A 17490-nucleotide genomic window follows, 5' to 3' on the forward strand; every position below is an offset into this window, starting at 1 on the left:
ACCAGTAGGTATGATAACTTGTCATCTTTCATGTTCAACAACACACCAATCACATGTGACAACAGGAAACACAGCAGGTCAAAAGCAAGCTTACTGTAAGGCCAGGAAGGTCTTCCACATCACTAGAAACAGAAAGACAGCATTCCTGGGTGGGCTCAAATCACCAACTTTTAAATTAACAGTCTAACGCGTCAACCAATTGCACCACAGAGACTTGTGGTTATACTGATCCTCAGCAGGCCAAAGTCTCATGGAAGCTCAAGCCAAGTCAGGAAGGGTCAGTTCACATCTCCACAATCTGAAAAATGTCATCCCTGGATGGTGATGATGCACCAACCTTTAGATTGACAGTCAAACACGCTAACTGATTGCACTAGAGAGGCTTGTGTTGGCATTGACCGGGGCAAAATAACAGGAATCTCATTACAGGTCCAGGATGTCACATCCACATCATGGAGCACAACAAACTGACAACTGTCGTCCCTGGGTGGGCTCGAACCACCAACCTTTAGATTAACAGTCTAACGCGCTAACCAATTGCGCCACAGAGACTTGTGGTGTATATGACCCTGACGCTTGATCGATGGCCATTTGTGCTCTCATCCGACTGAACATGGAGTTTACGAAACAACAACACTTTGTTCCAATTGTTGTGTTAACGTGCATCAAAAGTGCAGCAACATTTTCAAGGAAGTAGACCTATAGTTTTCTAATGTTTGTTAGCTTTTTGAATGGCCTTAAAAGGGCAAAAATGTAGCGCAATGTTGGCAGGAGTAAATTCAGCCGCAATCACAAATATATTCTGATAAATATATATTTTAAACAACTGCATTTTCACAAATGTAATATATAATCGCCAAATCCATTCAAAATAATTAGGGGACTGACTCCGGAAGAATGATGAAGTGGCTAGTCACTTTCATGGCGTATTGGCGTACATATACACACAAACACACTGGACCAACATTGTCCTTCTCGCAAGATAAATATAAATGCTAAGGTTTTTCATGCCAGATTTACATCATTTACGTTGTCATACCAGCCAGATTAATAAGAATAAATTATATGTTCCTTGGAGAACACAGAATGATCAAGCTATTGAGTAACAGAAGATCAGAGACCATTGACAACCATTTTACCAGTAGGTATGATAACTTGTCATCTTTCATGTTCAACAACACACCAATCACATGTGACAACAGGAAACACAGCAGGTCAAAAGCAAGCTTACTGTAAGGCCAGGAAGGTCTTCCACATCACTAGAAACAGAAAGACAGCATTCCTGGGTGGGCTCAAATCACCAACTTTTAAATTAACAGTCTAACGCGCCAACCAATTGCACCACAGAGACTTGTGGTTATACTGATCCTCAGCAGGCCAAAGTCTCATGGAAGCTCAAGCCAAGTCAGGAAGGGTCAGTTCACATCTCCACAATCTGAAAAATGTCATCCCTGGATGGTGATGATGCACCAACCTTTAGATTGACAGTCAAACACGCTAACTGATTGCACTAGAGAGGCTTGTGTTGGCATTGACCGGGGCAAAATAACAGGAATCTCATTACAGGTCCAGGATGTCACATCCACATCATGGAGCACAACAAACTGACAACTGTCGTCCCTGGGTGGGCTCGAACCACCAACCTTTAGATTAACAGTCTAACGCGCTAACCAATTGCGCCACAGAGACTTGTGGTGTATATGACCCTGACGCTTGATCGATGGCCATTTGTGCTCTCATCCGACTGAACATGGAGTTTACGAAACAACAACACTTTGTTCCAATTGTTGTGTTAACGTGCATCAAAAGTGCAGCAACATTTTCAAGGAAGTAGACCTATAGTTTTCTAATGTTTGTTAGCTTTTTGAATGGCCTTAAAAGGGCAAAAATGTAGCGCAATGTTGGCAGGAGTAAATTCAGCCGCAATCACAAATATATTCTGATAAATATATATTTTAAACAACTGCATTTTCACAAATGTAATATATAATCGCCAAATCCATTCAAAATAATTAGGGGACTGACTCCGGAAGAATGATGAAGTGGCTAGTCACTTTCATGGCGTATTGGCGTACATATACACACAAACACACTGGACCAACATTGTCCTTCTCGCAAGATAAATATAAATGCTAAGGTTTTTCATGCCAGATTTACATCATTTACGTTGTCATACCAGCCAGATTAATAAGAATAAATTATATGTTCCTTGGAGAACACAGAATGATCAAGCTATTGAGTAACAGAAGATCAGAGACCATTGACAACCATTTTACCAGTAGGTATGATAACTTGTCATCTTTCATGTTCAACAACACACCAATCACATGTGACAACAGGAAACACAGCAGGTCAAAAGCAAGCTTACTGTAAGGCCAGGAAGGTCTTCCACATCACTAGAAACAGAAAGACAGCATTCCTGGGTGGGCTCAAATCACCAACTTTTAAATTAACAGTCTAACGCGTCAACCAATTGCACCACAGAGACTTGTGGTTATACTGATCCTCAGCAGGCCAAAGTCTCATGGAAGCTCAAGCCAAGTCAGGAAGGGTCAGTTCACATCTCCACAATCTGAAAAATGTCATCCCTGGATGGTGATGATGCACCAACCTTTAGATTGACAGTCAAACACGCTAACTGATTGCACTAGAGAGGCTTGTGTTGGCATTGACCGGGGCAAAATAACAGGATTCTCATTACAGGTCCAGGATGTCACATCCACATCATGGAGCACAACAAACTGACAACTGTCGTCCCTGGGTGGGCTCGAACCACCAACCTTTAGATTAACAGTCTAACGCGCTAACCAATTGCGCCACAGAGACTTGTGGTGTATATGACCCTGACGCTTGATCGATGGCCATTTGTGCTCTCATCCGACTGAACATGGAGTTTACGAAACAACAACACTTTGTTCCAATTGTTGTGTTAACGTGCATCAAAAGTGCAGCAACATTTTCAAGGAAGTAGACCTATAGTTTTCTAATGTTTGTTAGCTTTTTGAATGGCCTTAAAAGGGCAAAAATGTAGCGCAATGTTGGCAGGAGTAAATTCAGCCGCAATCACAAATATATTCTGATAAATATATATTTTAAACAACTGCATTTTCACAAATGTAATATATAATCGCCAAGCCCATTCAAAATAATTAGGGGACTGACTCCGGAAGAATGATGAAGTGGCTAGTCACTTTCATGGCGTATTGGCGTACATATACACACAAACACACTGGACCAACATTGTCCTTCTCGCAAGATAAATATAAATGCTAAGGTTTTTCATGCCAGATTTACATAATTTACGTTGTCATACCAGCCAGATTAATAAGAATAAATTATATGTTCCTTGGAGAACACAGAATGATCAAGCTATTGAGTAACAGAAGATCAGAGACCATTGACAACCATTTTACCAGTAGGTATGATAACTTGTCATCTTTCATGTTCAACAACACACCAATCACATGTGACAACAGGAAACACAGCAGGTCAAAAGCAAGCTTACTGTAAGGCCAGGAAGGTCTTCCACATCACTAGAAACAGAAAGACAGCATTCCTGGGTGGGCTCAAATCACCAACTTTTAAATTAACAGTCTAACGCGCCAACCAATTGCACCACAGAGACTTGTGGTTATACTGATCCTCAGCAGGCCAAAGTCTCATGGAAGCTCAAGCCAAGTCAGGAAGGGTCAGTTCACATCTCCACAATCTGAAAAATGTCATCCCTGGGTGGTGATGATGCACCAACCTTTAGATTGACAGTCAAACACGCTAACTGATTGCACTAGAGAGGCTTGTGTTGGCATTGACCGGGGCAAAATAACAGGAATCTCATTACAGGTCCAGGATGTCACATCCACATCATGGAGCACAACAAACTGACAACTGTCGTCCCTGGGTGGGCTCGAACCACCAACCTTTAGATTAACAGCCTAACGCGCTAACCAATTGCGCCACAGAGACTTGTGGTGTATATGACCCTGACGCTTGATCGATGGCCATTTGTGCTCTCATCCGACTGAACATGGAGTTTACGAAACAACAACACTTTGTTCCAATTGTTGTGTTAACGTGCATCAAAAGTGCAGCAACATTTTCAAGGAAGTAGACCTATAGTTTTCTAATGTTTGTTAGCTTTTTGAATGGCCTTAAAAGGGCAAAAATGTAGCGCAATGTTGGCAGGAGTAAATTCAGCCGCAATCACAAATATATTCTGATAAATATATATTTTAAACAACTGCATTTTCACAAATGTAATATATAATCGCCAAATCCATTCAAAATAATTAGGGGACTGACTCCGGAAGAATGATGAAGTGGCTAGTCACTTTCATGGCGTATTGGCGTACATATACACACAAACACACTGGACCAACATTGTCCTTCTCGCAAGATAAATATAAATGCTAAGGTTTTTCATGCCAGATTTACATCATTTACGTTGTCATACCAGCCAGATTAATAAGAATAAATTATATGTTCCTTGGAGAACACAGAATGATCAAGCTATTGAGTAACAGAAGATCAGAGACCATTGACAACCATTTTACCAGTAGGTATGATAACTTGTCATCTTTCATGTTCAACAACACACCAATCACATGTGACAACAGGAAACACAGCAGGTCAAAAGCAAGCTTACTGTAAGGCCAGGAAGGTCTTCCACATCACTAGAAACAGAAAGACAGCATTCCTGGGTGGGCTCAAATCACCAACTTTTAAATTAACAGTCTAACGCGCCAACCAATTGCACCACAGAGACTTGTGGTTATACTGATCCTCAGCAGGCCAAAGTCTCATGGAAGCTCAAGCCAAGTCAGGAAGGGTCAGTTCACATCTCCACAATCTGAAAAATGTCATCCCTGGGTGGTGATGATGCACCAACCTTTAGATTGACAGTCAAACACGCTAACTGATTGCACTAGAGAGGCTTGTGTTGGCATTGACCGGGGCAAAATAACAGGAATCTCATTACAGGTCCAGGATGTCACATCCACATCATGGAGCACAACAAACTGACAACTGTCGTCCCTGGGTGGGCTCGAACCACCAACCTTTAGATTAACAGTCTAACGTGCTAACCAATTGCGCCACAGAGACTTGTGGTGTATATGACCCTGACGCTTGATCGATGGCCATTTGTGCTCTCATCCGACTGAACATGGAGTTTACGAAACAACAACACTTTGTTCCAATTGTTGTGTTAACGTGCATCAAAAGTGCAGCAACATTTTCAAGGAAGTAGACCTATAGTTTTCTAATGTTTGTTAGCTTTTTGAATGGCCTTAAAAGGGCAAAAATGTAGCGCAATGTTCGTCAGCGCAACATTATATTAAAAGGCATCTGGCAGGAGTAAATTCAGCCGCAATCACAAATATATTCTGATAAATATATATTTTAAACAACTGCATTTTCACAAATGTAATATATAATCGCCAAATCCATTCAAAATAATTAGGGGACTGACTCCGGAAGAATGATGAAGTGGCTAGTCACTTTCATGGCGTATTGGCGTACATATACACACAAACACACTGGACCAACATTGTCCTTCTCGCAAGATAAATATAAATGCTAAGGTTTTTCATGCCAGATTGACATAATTTACGTTGTCATACCAGCCAGATTAATAAGAATAAATTATATGTTCCTTGGAGAACACAGAATGATCAAGCTATTGAGTAACAGAAGATCAGAGACCATTGACAACCATTTTACCAGTAGGTATGATAACTTGTCATCTTTCATGTTCAACAACACACCAATCACATGTGACAACAGGAAACACAGCAGGTCAAAAGCAAGCTTACTGTAAGGCCAGGAAGGTCTTCCACATCACTAGAAACAGAAAGACAGCATTCCTGGGTGGGCTCAAATCACCAACTTTTAAATTAACAGTCTAACGCGCCAACCAATTGCACCACAGAGACTTGTGGTTATACTGATCCTCAGCAGGCCAAAGTCTCATGGAAGCTCAAGCCAAGTCAGGAAGGGTCAGTTCACATCTCCACAATCTGAAAAATGTCATCCCTGGGTGGTGATGATGCACCAACCTTTAGATTGACAGTCAAACACGCTAACTGATTGCACTAGAGAGGCTTGTGTTGGCATTGACCGGGGCAAAATAACAGGAATCTCATTACAGGTCCAGGATGTCACATCCACATCATGGAGCACAACAAACTGACAACTGTCGTCCCTGGGTGGGCTCGAACCACCAACCTTTAGATTAACATCCTAACGCACTAACCAATTGCGCCACAGAGACTTGTGGTGTATATGACCCTGACGCTTGATCGATGGCCATTTGTGCTCTCATCCGACTGAACATGGAGTTTACGAAACAACAACACTTTGTTCCAATGGTTGTGTTAACGTGCATCAAAAGTGCAGCAACATTTTCAAGGAAGTAGACCTATAGTTTTCTAATGTTTGTTAGCTTTTTGAATGGCCTTATAAGGGCAAAAATGTAGCGCAATGTTCGTCAGCGCAACATTATATTAAAAGGCATCTGGCAGGAGTAATTGCAGCCGCAATCACAAATATATTCTGATAAATATATATTTTAAACAACTGCATTTTCACAAATGTAATATATAATCGCCAAGCCCATTCAAAAATAATTAGGGGACTGACTCCGGAAGAATGATGAAGTGGCTAGTCACTTTCATGGCGTATTGGCGTACATATACACACAAACACACGGGACCAACATTGTCCTTCTCGCAAGATAAATATAAATGCTAAGGTTTTTCATGCCAGATTGACATAATTTACGTTGTCATACCAGCCAGATTAATAAGAATAAATTATTTGTTCCTTGGAGAACACAGAATGATCAAGCTATTGAGTAACAGAAGATCAGAGACCATTGACAGCCATTTTACCAGTAGGTATCGTAACTTGTCATCTTTCATGTTCAACAACACACCAATCACATGTGACAACAGGAAACACAGCAGGTCAAAAGCAAGCTTACTGTAAGGCCAGGAAGGTCTTCCACATCACTAGAAACAGAAAGACAGCATCCCTGGGTGGGCTCAAATCACCAACTTTTAAATTAACAGTCTAACGCACCAACCAATTGCACCACAGGGACTTGTGGTTATACTGACCCTCAGCAGGCCAAAGACTCATGGAAGCTCATGCCAAGTCAGGAAGGGTCAGTTCACAGCATCTCCACAATCTGAAAAATGTCATCCCTGGGTGGTGATGATGCACCAACCTTTAGATTGACAGTCAAACACGCTAACTGATTGCACTAGAGAGGCTTGTGTTGGCATTGACCAGGGCAAAATAACAGGAATCTCATTACAGGATGTCACATCCACATCATGGAGCACAACAAACTGAGAACTGTCGTCCCTGGGTGGGGTCAAACCACCAACCTTTAGATTAACAGTCTAACGCACTAACCAATTGCGCCACAGAGACTTGTGGTGTATTTGACCCTGACGCTTGATCTCTGGCCATTTGTGCTCTCATCTAACCGAACATGGAGTTTACGAAACAACAACACTTTGTTCCAATGGTTGTGTTAACGTGCATCAAAAGTGCAGCAACATTTTCAAGGAAGTAGACCTGTAGTTTTCTAATGTTTGTTAGCTTTTTGAATGGCCTTATAAGGGCAAAAATGTAGCGCAATGTTCGTCAGCGCAACATTATATTAAAAGGCATCTGGCAGGAGTAAATTCAGCTGCAATCACAAATATATTCTGATAAATTTATATTTTAAACAACTGCATTTTCACAAATGTAATATATAATCGCCAAGCCCATTCAAAAATAATTAGGGGACTGACTCCGGAAGAATGATGAAGTGGCTAGTCACTTTCATGGTGTATTGGCGTACATATACACACAAACACACTGGACCAACATTGTCCTTCTCGCAAGATAAATATAAATGCTAAGGTTTTTCATGCCAGATTGACATAATTTACGTTGTCATACCAGCCAGATTAATAAGAATAAATTATATGTTCCTTGGAGAACACAGAATGATCAAGCTATTGAGTAACAGAAGATCAGAGACCATTGACAGCCATTTTACCAGTAGGTATCATAACTTGTCATCTTTCATGTTCAACAAATCAAATCAAATCAAATCACATTTTATTTGTCACATACACATGGTTAGCAGATGTTAATGCGAGTGTAGCGAAATGCTTGTGCTTCTAGTTCCGACAATGCAGTAATAACCATCAAGTAATCTAACTAACAATTCCAAAACTACTGTCTTGTACACAGTGTGAGGGGATAAAGAATATGTACATAAGGATATATGAATGAGTGATGGTACAGGGCAGCATAGGCAAGATACAGTAGATGGTATCGAGTACAGTATATACATATGAGATGAGTATGTAAACAAAGTGGCATAGTTAAAGTGGCTAGTGATACATGTATTACACAAGGATACAGTCGATGATATAGAGTACAGTATATACGTATGCATATGAGATGAATAATGTAGGGTAAGTAACATTATATAAGGTAGCATTGTTTAAAGTGGCTAGTGATATATTTACATCATTTCCCATTATTAAAGTGGCTGGAGTTGAGTCAGTGTCAGTGTGTTGGCGACAGCCACTCAATGTTAGTGGTGGCTGTTTAACAGTCTGATGGCCTTGAGATAGAAGCTGTTTTTCAGTCTCTCGGTCCCAGCTTTGATGCACCTGTACTGACCTCGCCTTCTGGATGATAGCGGGGTGAACAGGCAGTGGCTCGGGTGGTTGATGTCCTTGATGATCTTTATGGCCTTCCTGTGACATCGGGTGGTGTAGGTGTCCTGGAGGGCAGGTAGTTTGCCCCCGGTGATGCGTTGTGCAGACCTCACTACCCTCTGGAGAGCCTTACGGTTGAGGGCGGAGCAGTTGCCGTACCAGGCGGTGATACAGCCCGCCAGGATGCTCTCGATTGTGCATCTGTAGAAGTTTGTGAGTGCTTTTGGTGACAAGCCAAATTTCTTCAGCCTCCTAAGGTTGAAGAGGCGCTGCTGCGCCTTCTTCACAATGCTGCCTGTGTGAGTGGACCAATTCAGTTTGTCTGTGATGTGTATGCCGAGGAACTTAAAACTTGCTACCCTCTCCACTACTGTTCCATCGATGTGGATAGGGGGGTGTTCCCTCTGCTGTTTCCTGAAGTCCACAATCATCTCCTTAGTTTTGTTGACGTTGAGTGTGAGGTTATTTTCCTGACACCACACTCCGAGGGCCCTCACCTCCTCCCTGTAGGCCGTCTCGTCATTGTTGGTAATCAAGCCTACCACTGTTGTGTCGTCCGCAAACTTGATGATTGAGTTGGAGGCGTGCGTGGCCACGCAGTCGTGGGTGAACAGGGAGTACAGGAGAGGGCTCAGAACGCACCCTTGTGGGGCCCCAGTGTTGAGGATCAGCGGGGAGGAGATGTTGTTGCCTACCCTCACCACCTGGGGGCGGCCCGTCAGGAAGTCCAGTACCCAGTTGCACAGGGCGGGGTCGAGACCCAGGGTCTCGAGCTTGATGACGAGCTTGGAGGGTACTATGGTGTTGAATGCCGAGCTGTAGTCAATGAACAGCATTCTCACATAGGTATTCCTCTTGTCCAGATGGGTTAGGGCAGTGTGCAGTGTGGTTGAGATTGCATCGTCTGTGGACCTATTTGGGCGGTAAGCAAATTGGAGTGGGTCTAGGGTGTCAGGTAGGGTGGAGGTGATATGGTCCTTGACTAGTCTCTCAAAGCACTTCATGATGACGGAAGTGAGTGCTACGGGGCGGTAGTCGTTTAGCTCAGTTACCTTAGCTTTCTTGGGAACAGGAACAATGGTGGCCCTCTTGAAGCATGTGGGAACAGCAGACTGGTATAGGGATTGATTGAATATGTCCGTAAACACACCGGCCAGCTGGTCTGCGCATGCTCTGAGGGTGCGGCTGGGGATGCCGTCTGGGCCTGCAGCCTTGCGAGGGTTAACAGGTTTAAATGTCTTACTCACCTCGGCTGCAGTGAAGGAGAGACCGCAAGTTTTCGTTGCAGGCCGTGTCAGTGGCACTGTATTGTCCTCAAAGCGGGCAAAAAAGTTATTTAGTCTGCCTGGGAGCAGGACATCCTGGTCCGTGACTGGGCTGGATTTCTTCCTGTAGTCCGTGATTGACTGTAGACCCTGCCACATGCCTCTTGTGTCTGAGCCGTTGAATTGAGATTCTACTTTGTCTCTGTACTGACGCTTAGCTTGTTTGATAGCCTTGCGGAGGGAATAGCTGCACTGTTTGTATTCGGTCATGTTACCAGACACCTGATTAAAAGCAGTGGTTCGCGCTTTCAGTTTCACGCGAATGCTGCCATCAATCCACGGTTTCTGGTTAGGGAATGTTTTAATCGTTGCTATGGGAACGACATCTTCAACGCACGTTCTAATGAACTCGCACACCGAATCAGCGTATTCGTCAATGTTGTTTTCTGACGCAATACGAAACATGTCCCAGTCCACGTGATGGAAGCAGTCTTGGAGTGTGGAGTCAGCCTTGTCGGACCAGCGTTGGACAGACCTCAGCGTGGGAGCCTCTTGTTTTAGTTTCTGTCTGTAGGCAGGGATCAACAAAATGGAGTTGTGGTCAGCTTTTCCGAAAGGGGGGCGGGGCAGGGCCTTATATGTGTCGCGGAAGTTAGAGTAACAATGATCCAAGGTCTTTCCACCCCTGGTTGCGCAATCGATATGCTGATAAAATGTAGGGAGTCTTGTTTTCAGATTAGCCTTGACCTGTTAAGGATATGGCAGACATACGCCCCCTTTGGAGAGATTGGGTACCCCTAGTAAACTGGAAAAAAAATCTGTCAAAAATTGCTAATATATGCAAATAAAAATTATTATTGGATAGAAAACACTCTAAAGATTCTAAAACCGTTGGAATTATGTCTGTAAGTATAGCAGAACTCACAGGGCAGGCATTCTTCCAAACTAGTTTTTGTGGCCATGAAAGTTGGAGCAACTTTGACGTCATGGCCCCCACCCTTCCCAACGAGCTATGATTCTGGGGACACTTTCTATCTCTTCCGCTAGATGTCCTCTTTCATTAGAGCTTCAAATCTGTCAAATCCCGCGAGAATTGACCCTATGGGAGTGAAATTAGTGCGTGCCACGAGAGAATAGGCTGTGCGTATGGGCGCGAATTGGTCCCAGCCATTCCTTTGTTTCCAGCACTCAAGAGAAGGGCAGACGATGGCCGATTGAATTGAAGTTTGTTTTGCATGTCTAAAACATCATAAAGCTTGCTTCTGCACTTAGTTTGACCTGTTTAGTCGACATATAATGTGTAATTTTGAAGTTTTGATGCGCAACTTATCCGGACCAGAGGACGTTTTGGGTGCATTTCAGCTGATGTTATTAGCAGTAGCTAATACAAAGACGCAAGACTTGAAACCAAACGATGTATTGGGTAAGTATGAAGCCTTCCAGAACATTCTGAACGAAGACCATCGAAGGTAAGGGAATATTTATGCTTAAATCTGTGTTTCTGTTGACTCCAACATTACGTGGAAATGTAGCTTGGAACTGAGCGCTGTCTCAGCATATGGAATAGTGTGCGATTTCTGTAACGTTAAAAATAAATCTAACACAGCGGTTGCATAAAGAAGCAGTGTATCTTTCTAACTATATGTAGAACATGTATATTTAGTCAAAGTTTATGATGTCTATTTACGTTATCTTGCCGCGCTACATAGATTTCCTGCGGGCATTTTTGAGTAATTTCTGAAGGTGAACTCACTGTAAATGGACATTTATGGATATAAATGGCATATTATTGAAAAAAAAAATATGTACTGTGTAATATGTCATATTACTGTCATCTGATGAAGATTTTCAAAAGGTTAGTGAGCGATTTATTTTTTAATCCTGCGTTTGTTGATTGCATGTTTTGGCTATTGAAATGAGCTGTGTCTGGTGGTGGTTTTACATATATATGTGCTATGTTTTCGCCGTAAAACATTTTAGAAATCTGACTTGCTGGCTAGATGAACAAGGTGTTTATCTTTCATTTGAGCTATTGGACTTGTTAATGTGTGGAGGTTAAATATTTTTAAGAATATTTTTGCGTTCCATGCGCCACCGTTTCAGCTGAACGTGGGAGGGTTGATCCCCAATTGGGAACCAGTATCGTAGACAGGTTAAAATCCCCAGCTACAATGAATGCAGCCTCCGGATAAATGGTTTCCAGTTTGCAAAGAGTCAAATAAAGTTCATTCAGAGCCAACGATGTGTCTGCTTGGGGGGGGGATATATACGGCTGTGATTATAATCGAAGAGAATTCTCTTGGTAGATAATGCGGTCTACATTTGATTGTGAGGAATTCTAAATCAGGTGAACAGAAGGATTTGAGTTCCTGTATGTTTATTTCATCACACCATGTCACGTTAGTCATAAGGCATACGCCCCCGCCCCTCTTCTTACCAGAAAGATGTTTGTTTCTGTCTGCGCGATGCGTGGAGAAACCCGTTGGCTGCACTGCTTCGGATAGCGTCTCTCCAGTAAGCCACGTTTCCGTGAAGCAAAGAACGTTACAGTCTCTGATGTCCCTCTGGAATGCTACCCTTGCTCGGATTTCATCAACCTTGTTGTCAAGAGACTGGACATTGGCAAGAAGAATGCTAGGGAATGGTGCACGGTGTGCCCGTCTCCGGAGTCTGACCAGAAGACCGCCTCGTTTCCCTCTTTTTCGGAGTCGTTTTTTTCGGTCGCTGCATGGGATCCACTCCGTTGTCCTGTTTGTAAGGCAGAACACAGGATCTGCGTCGCGAAAAACATATTCTTGGTCGTACTGATGGTGAGTTGACGCTGATCTTATATTCAGTATTTCTTCTCGACTGTATGTAATGAAACCTAAGATGACCTGGGGTACTAATGTAAGAAATAACACGTAAAAAAACAAAAAACTGCATAGTTTCCTAGGAACGCGAAGCGAGGCGGCCATCTCTGTCGGCGCCGGAAATCATGTGACAACAGGAAACACAGCAGGTCAAAAGCAAGCTTACTGTAAGGCCAGGAAGGTCTTCCACATCACTAGAAACAGAAAGACAGCATCCCTGGGTGGGCTCAAATCACCAACTTTTAAATTAACAGTCTAACGCGCCAACCAATTGCACCACAGAGACTTGTGGTTATACTGACCCTCAGCAGGCCAAAGACTCATGGAAGCTCAAGCCAAGTCAGGAAGGGTCAGTTCACAGCATCTCCACAATCTGAAAAATGTCATCCCTGGGTGGTGATGATGCACCAACCTTTAGATTGACAGTCAAACACGCTAACTGATTGCACTAGAGAGGCATTGACCATCAGCAGGGCAAAATAACAGGAATCTCATTACAGGATGTCACATCCACATCATGGAGCACAACAAACTGAGAACTGTCATCCCTGGGGGGGCTCCAAGCACCAACCTTTAGATTAACAGTCTAACGCGCTAACCAATTGCGCCACAGAGACTTGTGGTTTATTTGACCCTGACGCTTGATCTCTGGCCATTTGTGCTCTCATCCAACTGAACATGGAGTTTACAAAACAACAACACTTTGTTCCAATGGTTGTGTTAACGTGCATCAAAAGTGCAGCAACATTTTCAAGGAAGTAGACCTGTAGTTTTCTAATGTTTGTTAGCTTTTTGAATGGCCTTATAAGGGCAAAAATGTAGCGCAATGTTCGTCAGCGCAACATTATATTAAAAGGCATCTGGCAGGAGTAATTTCAGCCGCAATCACAAATATATTCTGATAAATATATATTTTAAACAACTGCATTTTAACAAATGTAATATATAATCGCCAAGCCCATTCAAAAATAATTAGGGGACTGACTCCGGAAGAATGATGAAGTGGCTAGTCACTTTCATGGCGTATTGGCGTACATATACACACAAACACACGGGACCAACATTGTCCTTCTCGCAAGATAAATATAAATGCTAAGGTTTTTCATGCCAGATTGACATAATTTACGTTGTCATACCAGCCAGATTAATAAGAATAAATTATATGTTCCTTGGAGAACACAGAATGATCAAGCTATTGAGTAACAGAAGATCAGAGACCATTGACAGCCATTTTACCAGTAGGTATCGTAACTTGTCATCTGTCATGTTCAACAACACACCAATCACATGTGACAACAGGAAACACAGCAGGTCAAAAGCAAGCTTACTGTAAGGCCAGGAAGATCTTCCACATCACTAGAAACAGAAAGACAGCATCCCTGGGTGGGCTCAAATCACCAACTTTTAAATTAACAGTCTAACGTGCCAACCAATTGCACCACAGAGACTTGTGGTTATACTGACCCTCAGCAGGCCAAAGACTCATGGAAGCTCAAGCCAAGTCAGGAAGGGTCAGTTCACAGCATCTCCACAATCTGAAAAATGTCATCCCTGGGTGGTGATGATGCACCAACCTTTAGATTGACAGTCAAACACGCTAACTGATTGCACTAGAGAGGCATTGACCATCAGCAGGGCAAAATAACAGGAATCTCATTACAGGATGTCACATCCACATCATGGAGCACAACAAACTGAGAACTGTCGTCCCTGGGGGGGCTCCAAGCACCAACCTTTAGATTAACAGTCTAACACGCTAACCAATTGCGCCACAGAGACTTGTGGTTTATTTGACCCTGACGCTTGATCTCTGGCCATTTGTGCTCTCATCCAACTGAACATGGAGTTTACAAAACAACAACACTTTGTTCCAATGGTTGTGTTAACGTGCATCAAAAGTGCAGCAACATTTTCAAGGAAGTAGACCTGTAGTTTTCTAATGTTTGTTAGCTTTTTGAATGGCCTTATAAGGGCAAAAATGTAGCGCAATGTTCGTCAGCGCAACATTATATTAAAAGGCATCTGGCAGGAGTAATTTCAGCCGCAATCACAAATATATTCTGATAAATATATATTTTAAACAACTGCATTTTCACAAATGTAATATATAATCGCCAAGCCCATTCAAAAATAATTAGGGGACTGACTCCGGAAGAATGATGAAGTGGCTAGTCACTTTCATGGCGTATTGGCGTACATATACACACAAACACACGGGACCAACATTGTCCTTCTCGCAAGATAAATATAAATGCTAAGGTTTTTCATGCCAGATTGACATAATTTACGTTGTCATACCAGCCAGATTAATAAGAATAAATTATATGTTCCTTGGAGAACACAGAATGATCAAGCTATTGAGTAACAGAAGATCAGAGACCATTGACAGCCATTTTACCAGTAGGTATCGTAACTTGTCATCTGTCATGTTCAACAACACACCAATCACATGTGACAACAGGAAACACAGCAGGTCAAAAGCAAGCTTACTGTAAGGCCAGGAAGATCTTCCACATCACTAGAAACAGAAAGACAGCATCCCTGGGTGGGCTCAAATCACCAACTTTTAAATTAACAGTCTAACGTGCCAACCAATTGCACCACAGAGACTTGTGGTTATACTGACCCTCAGCAGGCCAAAGACTCATGGAAGCTCAAGCCAAGTCAGGAAGGGTCAGTTCACAGCATCTCCACAATCTGAAAAATGTCATCCCTGGGTGGTGATGATGCACCAACCTTTAGATTGACAGTCAAACACGCTAACTGATTGCACTAGAGAGGCATTGACCATCAGCAGGGCAAAATAACAGGAATCTCATTACAGGATGTCACATCCACATCATGGAGCACAACAAACTGAGAACTGTCGTCCCTGGGGGGGCTCCAAGCACCAACCTTTAGATTAACAGTCTAACGCGCTAACCAATTGCGCCACAGAGACTTGTGGTTTATTTGACCCTGACGCTTGATCTCTGGCCATTTGTGCTCTCATCCAACTGAACATGGAGTTTACAAAACAACAACACTTTGTTCCAATGGTTGTGTTAACGTGCATCAAAAGTGCAGCAACATTTTCAAGGAAGTAGACCTGTAGTTTTCTAATGTTTGTTAGCTTTTTGAATGGCCTTATAAGGGCAAAAATGTAGCGCAATGTTCGTCAGCGCAACATTATATTAAAAGGCATCTGGCAGGAGTAATTTCAGCCGCAATCACAAATATATTCTGATAAATATATATTTTAAACAACTGCATTTTCACAAATGTAATATATAATCGCCAAGCCCATTCAAAAATAATTAGGGGACTGACTCCGGAAGAATGATGAAGTGGCTAGTCACTTTCATGGCGTATTGGCGTACATATACACACAAACACACGGGACCAACATTGTCCTTCTCGCAAGATAAATATAAATGCTAAGGTTTTTCATGCCAGATTGACATAATTTACGTTGTCATACCAGCCAGATTAATAAGAATAAATTATATGTTCCTTGGAGAACACAGAATGATCAAGCTATTGAGTAACAGAAGATCAGAGACCATTGACAGCCATTTTACCAGTAGGTATCGTAACTTGTCATCTGTCATGTTCAACAACACACCAATCACATGTGACAACAGGAAACACAGCAGGTCAAAAGCAAGCTTACTGTAAGGCCAGGAAGATCTTCCACATCACTAGAAACAGAAAGACAGCATCCCTGGGTGGGCTCAAATCACCAACTTTTAAATGAACAGTCTAACGCGCCAACCAATTGCACCACAGAGACTTGTGGTTATACTGACCCTCAGCAGGCCAAAGACTCATGGAAGCTCAAGCCAAGTCAGGAAGGGTCAGTTCACAGCATCTCCACAATCTGAAAAATGTCATCCCTGGGTGGTGATGATGCACCAACCTTTAGATTGACAGTCAAACACGCTAACTGATTGCACTAGAGAGGCTTGTGTTGGCATTGACCATTAGCAGGGAAAAATAACAGGAATCTCATTACAGGTCCAGGATGTCACATCCACATCATGGAGCACAACAAACAGAGAACTGTCGTCCCTGGGTGGGCTCGAACCACCAACCTTTAGATTAACAGTCTAACGCGCTAACCAATTGCGCCACAGAGACTTGTGGTGTATTTGACCCTGACGCTTGATCTCTGGCCATTTGTGCTCTCATCCAACTGAACATGGAGTTTTCAAAACAACAACACATTGTTCCAATGGTTGTGTTAACGTGCATCAAAAGTGCAGCAACATTTTCAAGGAAGTAGACCTGTAGTTTTCTAATGTTTGTTAGCTTTTTGAATGGCCTTATAAGGGCAAAAATGTAGCGCAATGTTCGTCAGCGCAACATTATATTAAAAGGCATCTGGCAGGAGTAAATTCAGCCGCAATCACAAATATATTCTGATAAATATATATTTTAAACAACTGCATTTTAACAAATGTAATATATAATCGCCAAGCCCATTCAAAAATAATTAGGGGACTGACTCCGGAAGAATGATGAAGTGGCTAGTCACTTTCATGGCGTATTGGCGTACATATACACACAAACACACTGGACCAACATTGTCCTTCTCGCAAGATAAATATAAATGCTAAGGTTTTTCATGCCAGATTGACATAATTTACGTTGTCATACCAGCCAGAT

At 42.5% G+C, this 17490-nt stretch overlaps 4 non-coding genes across 4 annotated transcripts; all 4 read right to left on the reverse strand.

Moving 5' to 3' along the window:
• Positions 1–478: 478 nt before the first annotated feature.
• On the reverse strand, positions 479–552 carry trnan-guu (transfer RNA asparagine (anticodon GUU)). The gene has a single exon. It is a non-coding gene; the product is annotated as a tRNA-Asn (tRNA).
• Positions 553–1615: 1063 nt separating this feature from the next.
• Positions 1616–1689, reverse strand: trnan-guu (transfer RNA asparagine (anticodon GUU)). The gene has a single exon. It is a non-coding gene; the product is annotated as a tRNA-Asn (tRNA).
• Positions 1690–2752: 1063 nt separating this feature from the next.
• trnan-guu (transfer RNA asparagine (anticodon GUU)) lies at positions 2753–2826 on the reverse strand. Its single transcript has one exon. It is a non-coding gene; the product is annotated as a tRNA-Asn (tRNA).
• A 14062-nt stretch (positions 2827–16888) lies between these two features.
• On the reverse strand, positions 16889–16962 carry trnan-guu (transfer RNA asparagine (anticodon GUU)). The gene has a single exon. It is a non-coding gene; the product is annotated as a tRNA-Asn (tRNA).
• Between the last annotated feature and the right edge of the window lie 528 nt (positions 16963–17490).

Source organism: Oncorhynchus mykiss, chromosome 21 (assembly GCF_057628025.1).
Source record: "Oncorhynchus mykiss isolate SJ-2025 chromosome 21, ASM5762802v1, whole genome shotgun sequence".
NCBI lineage: Eukaryota > Metazoa > Chordata > Actinopteri > Salmoniformes > Salmonidae > Oncorhynchus > Oncorhynchus mykiss.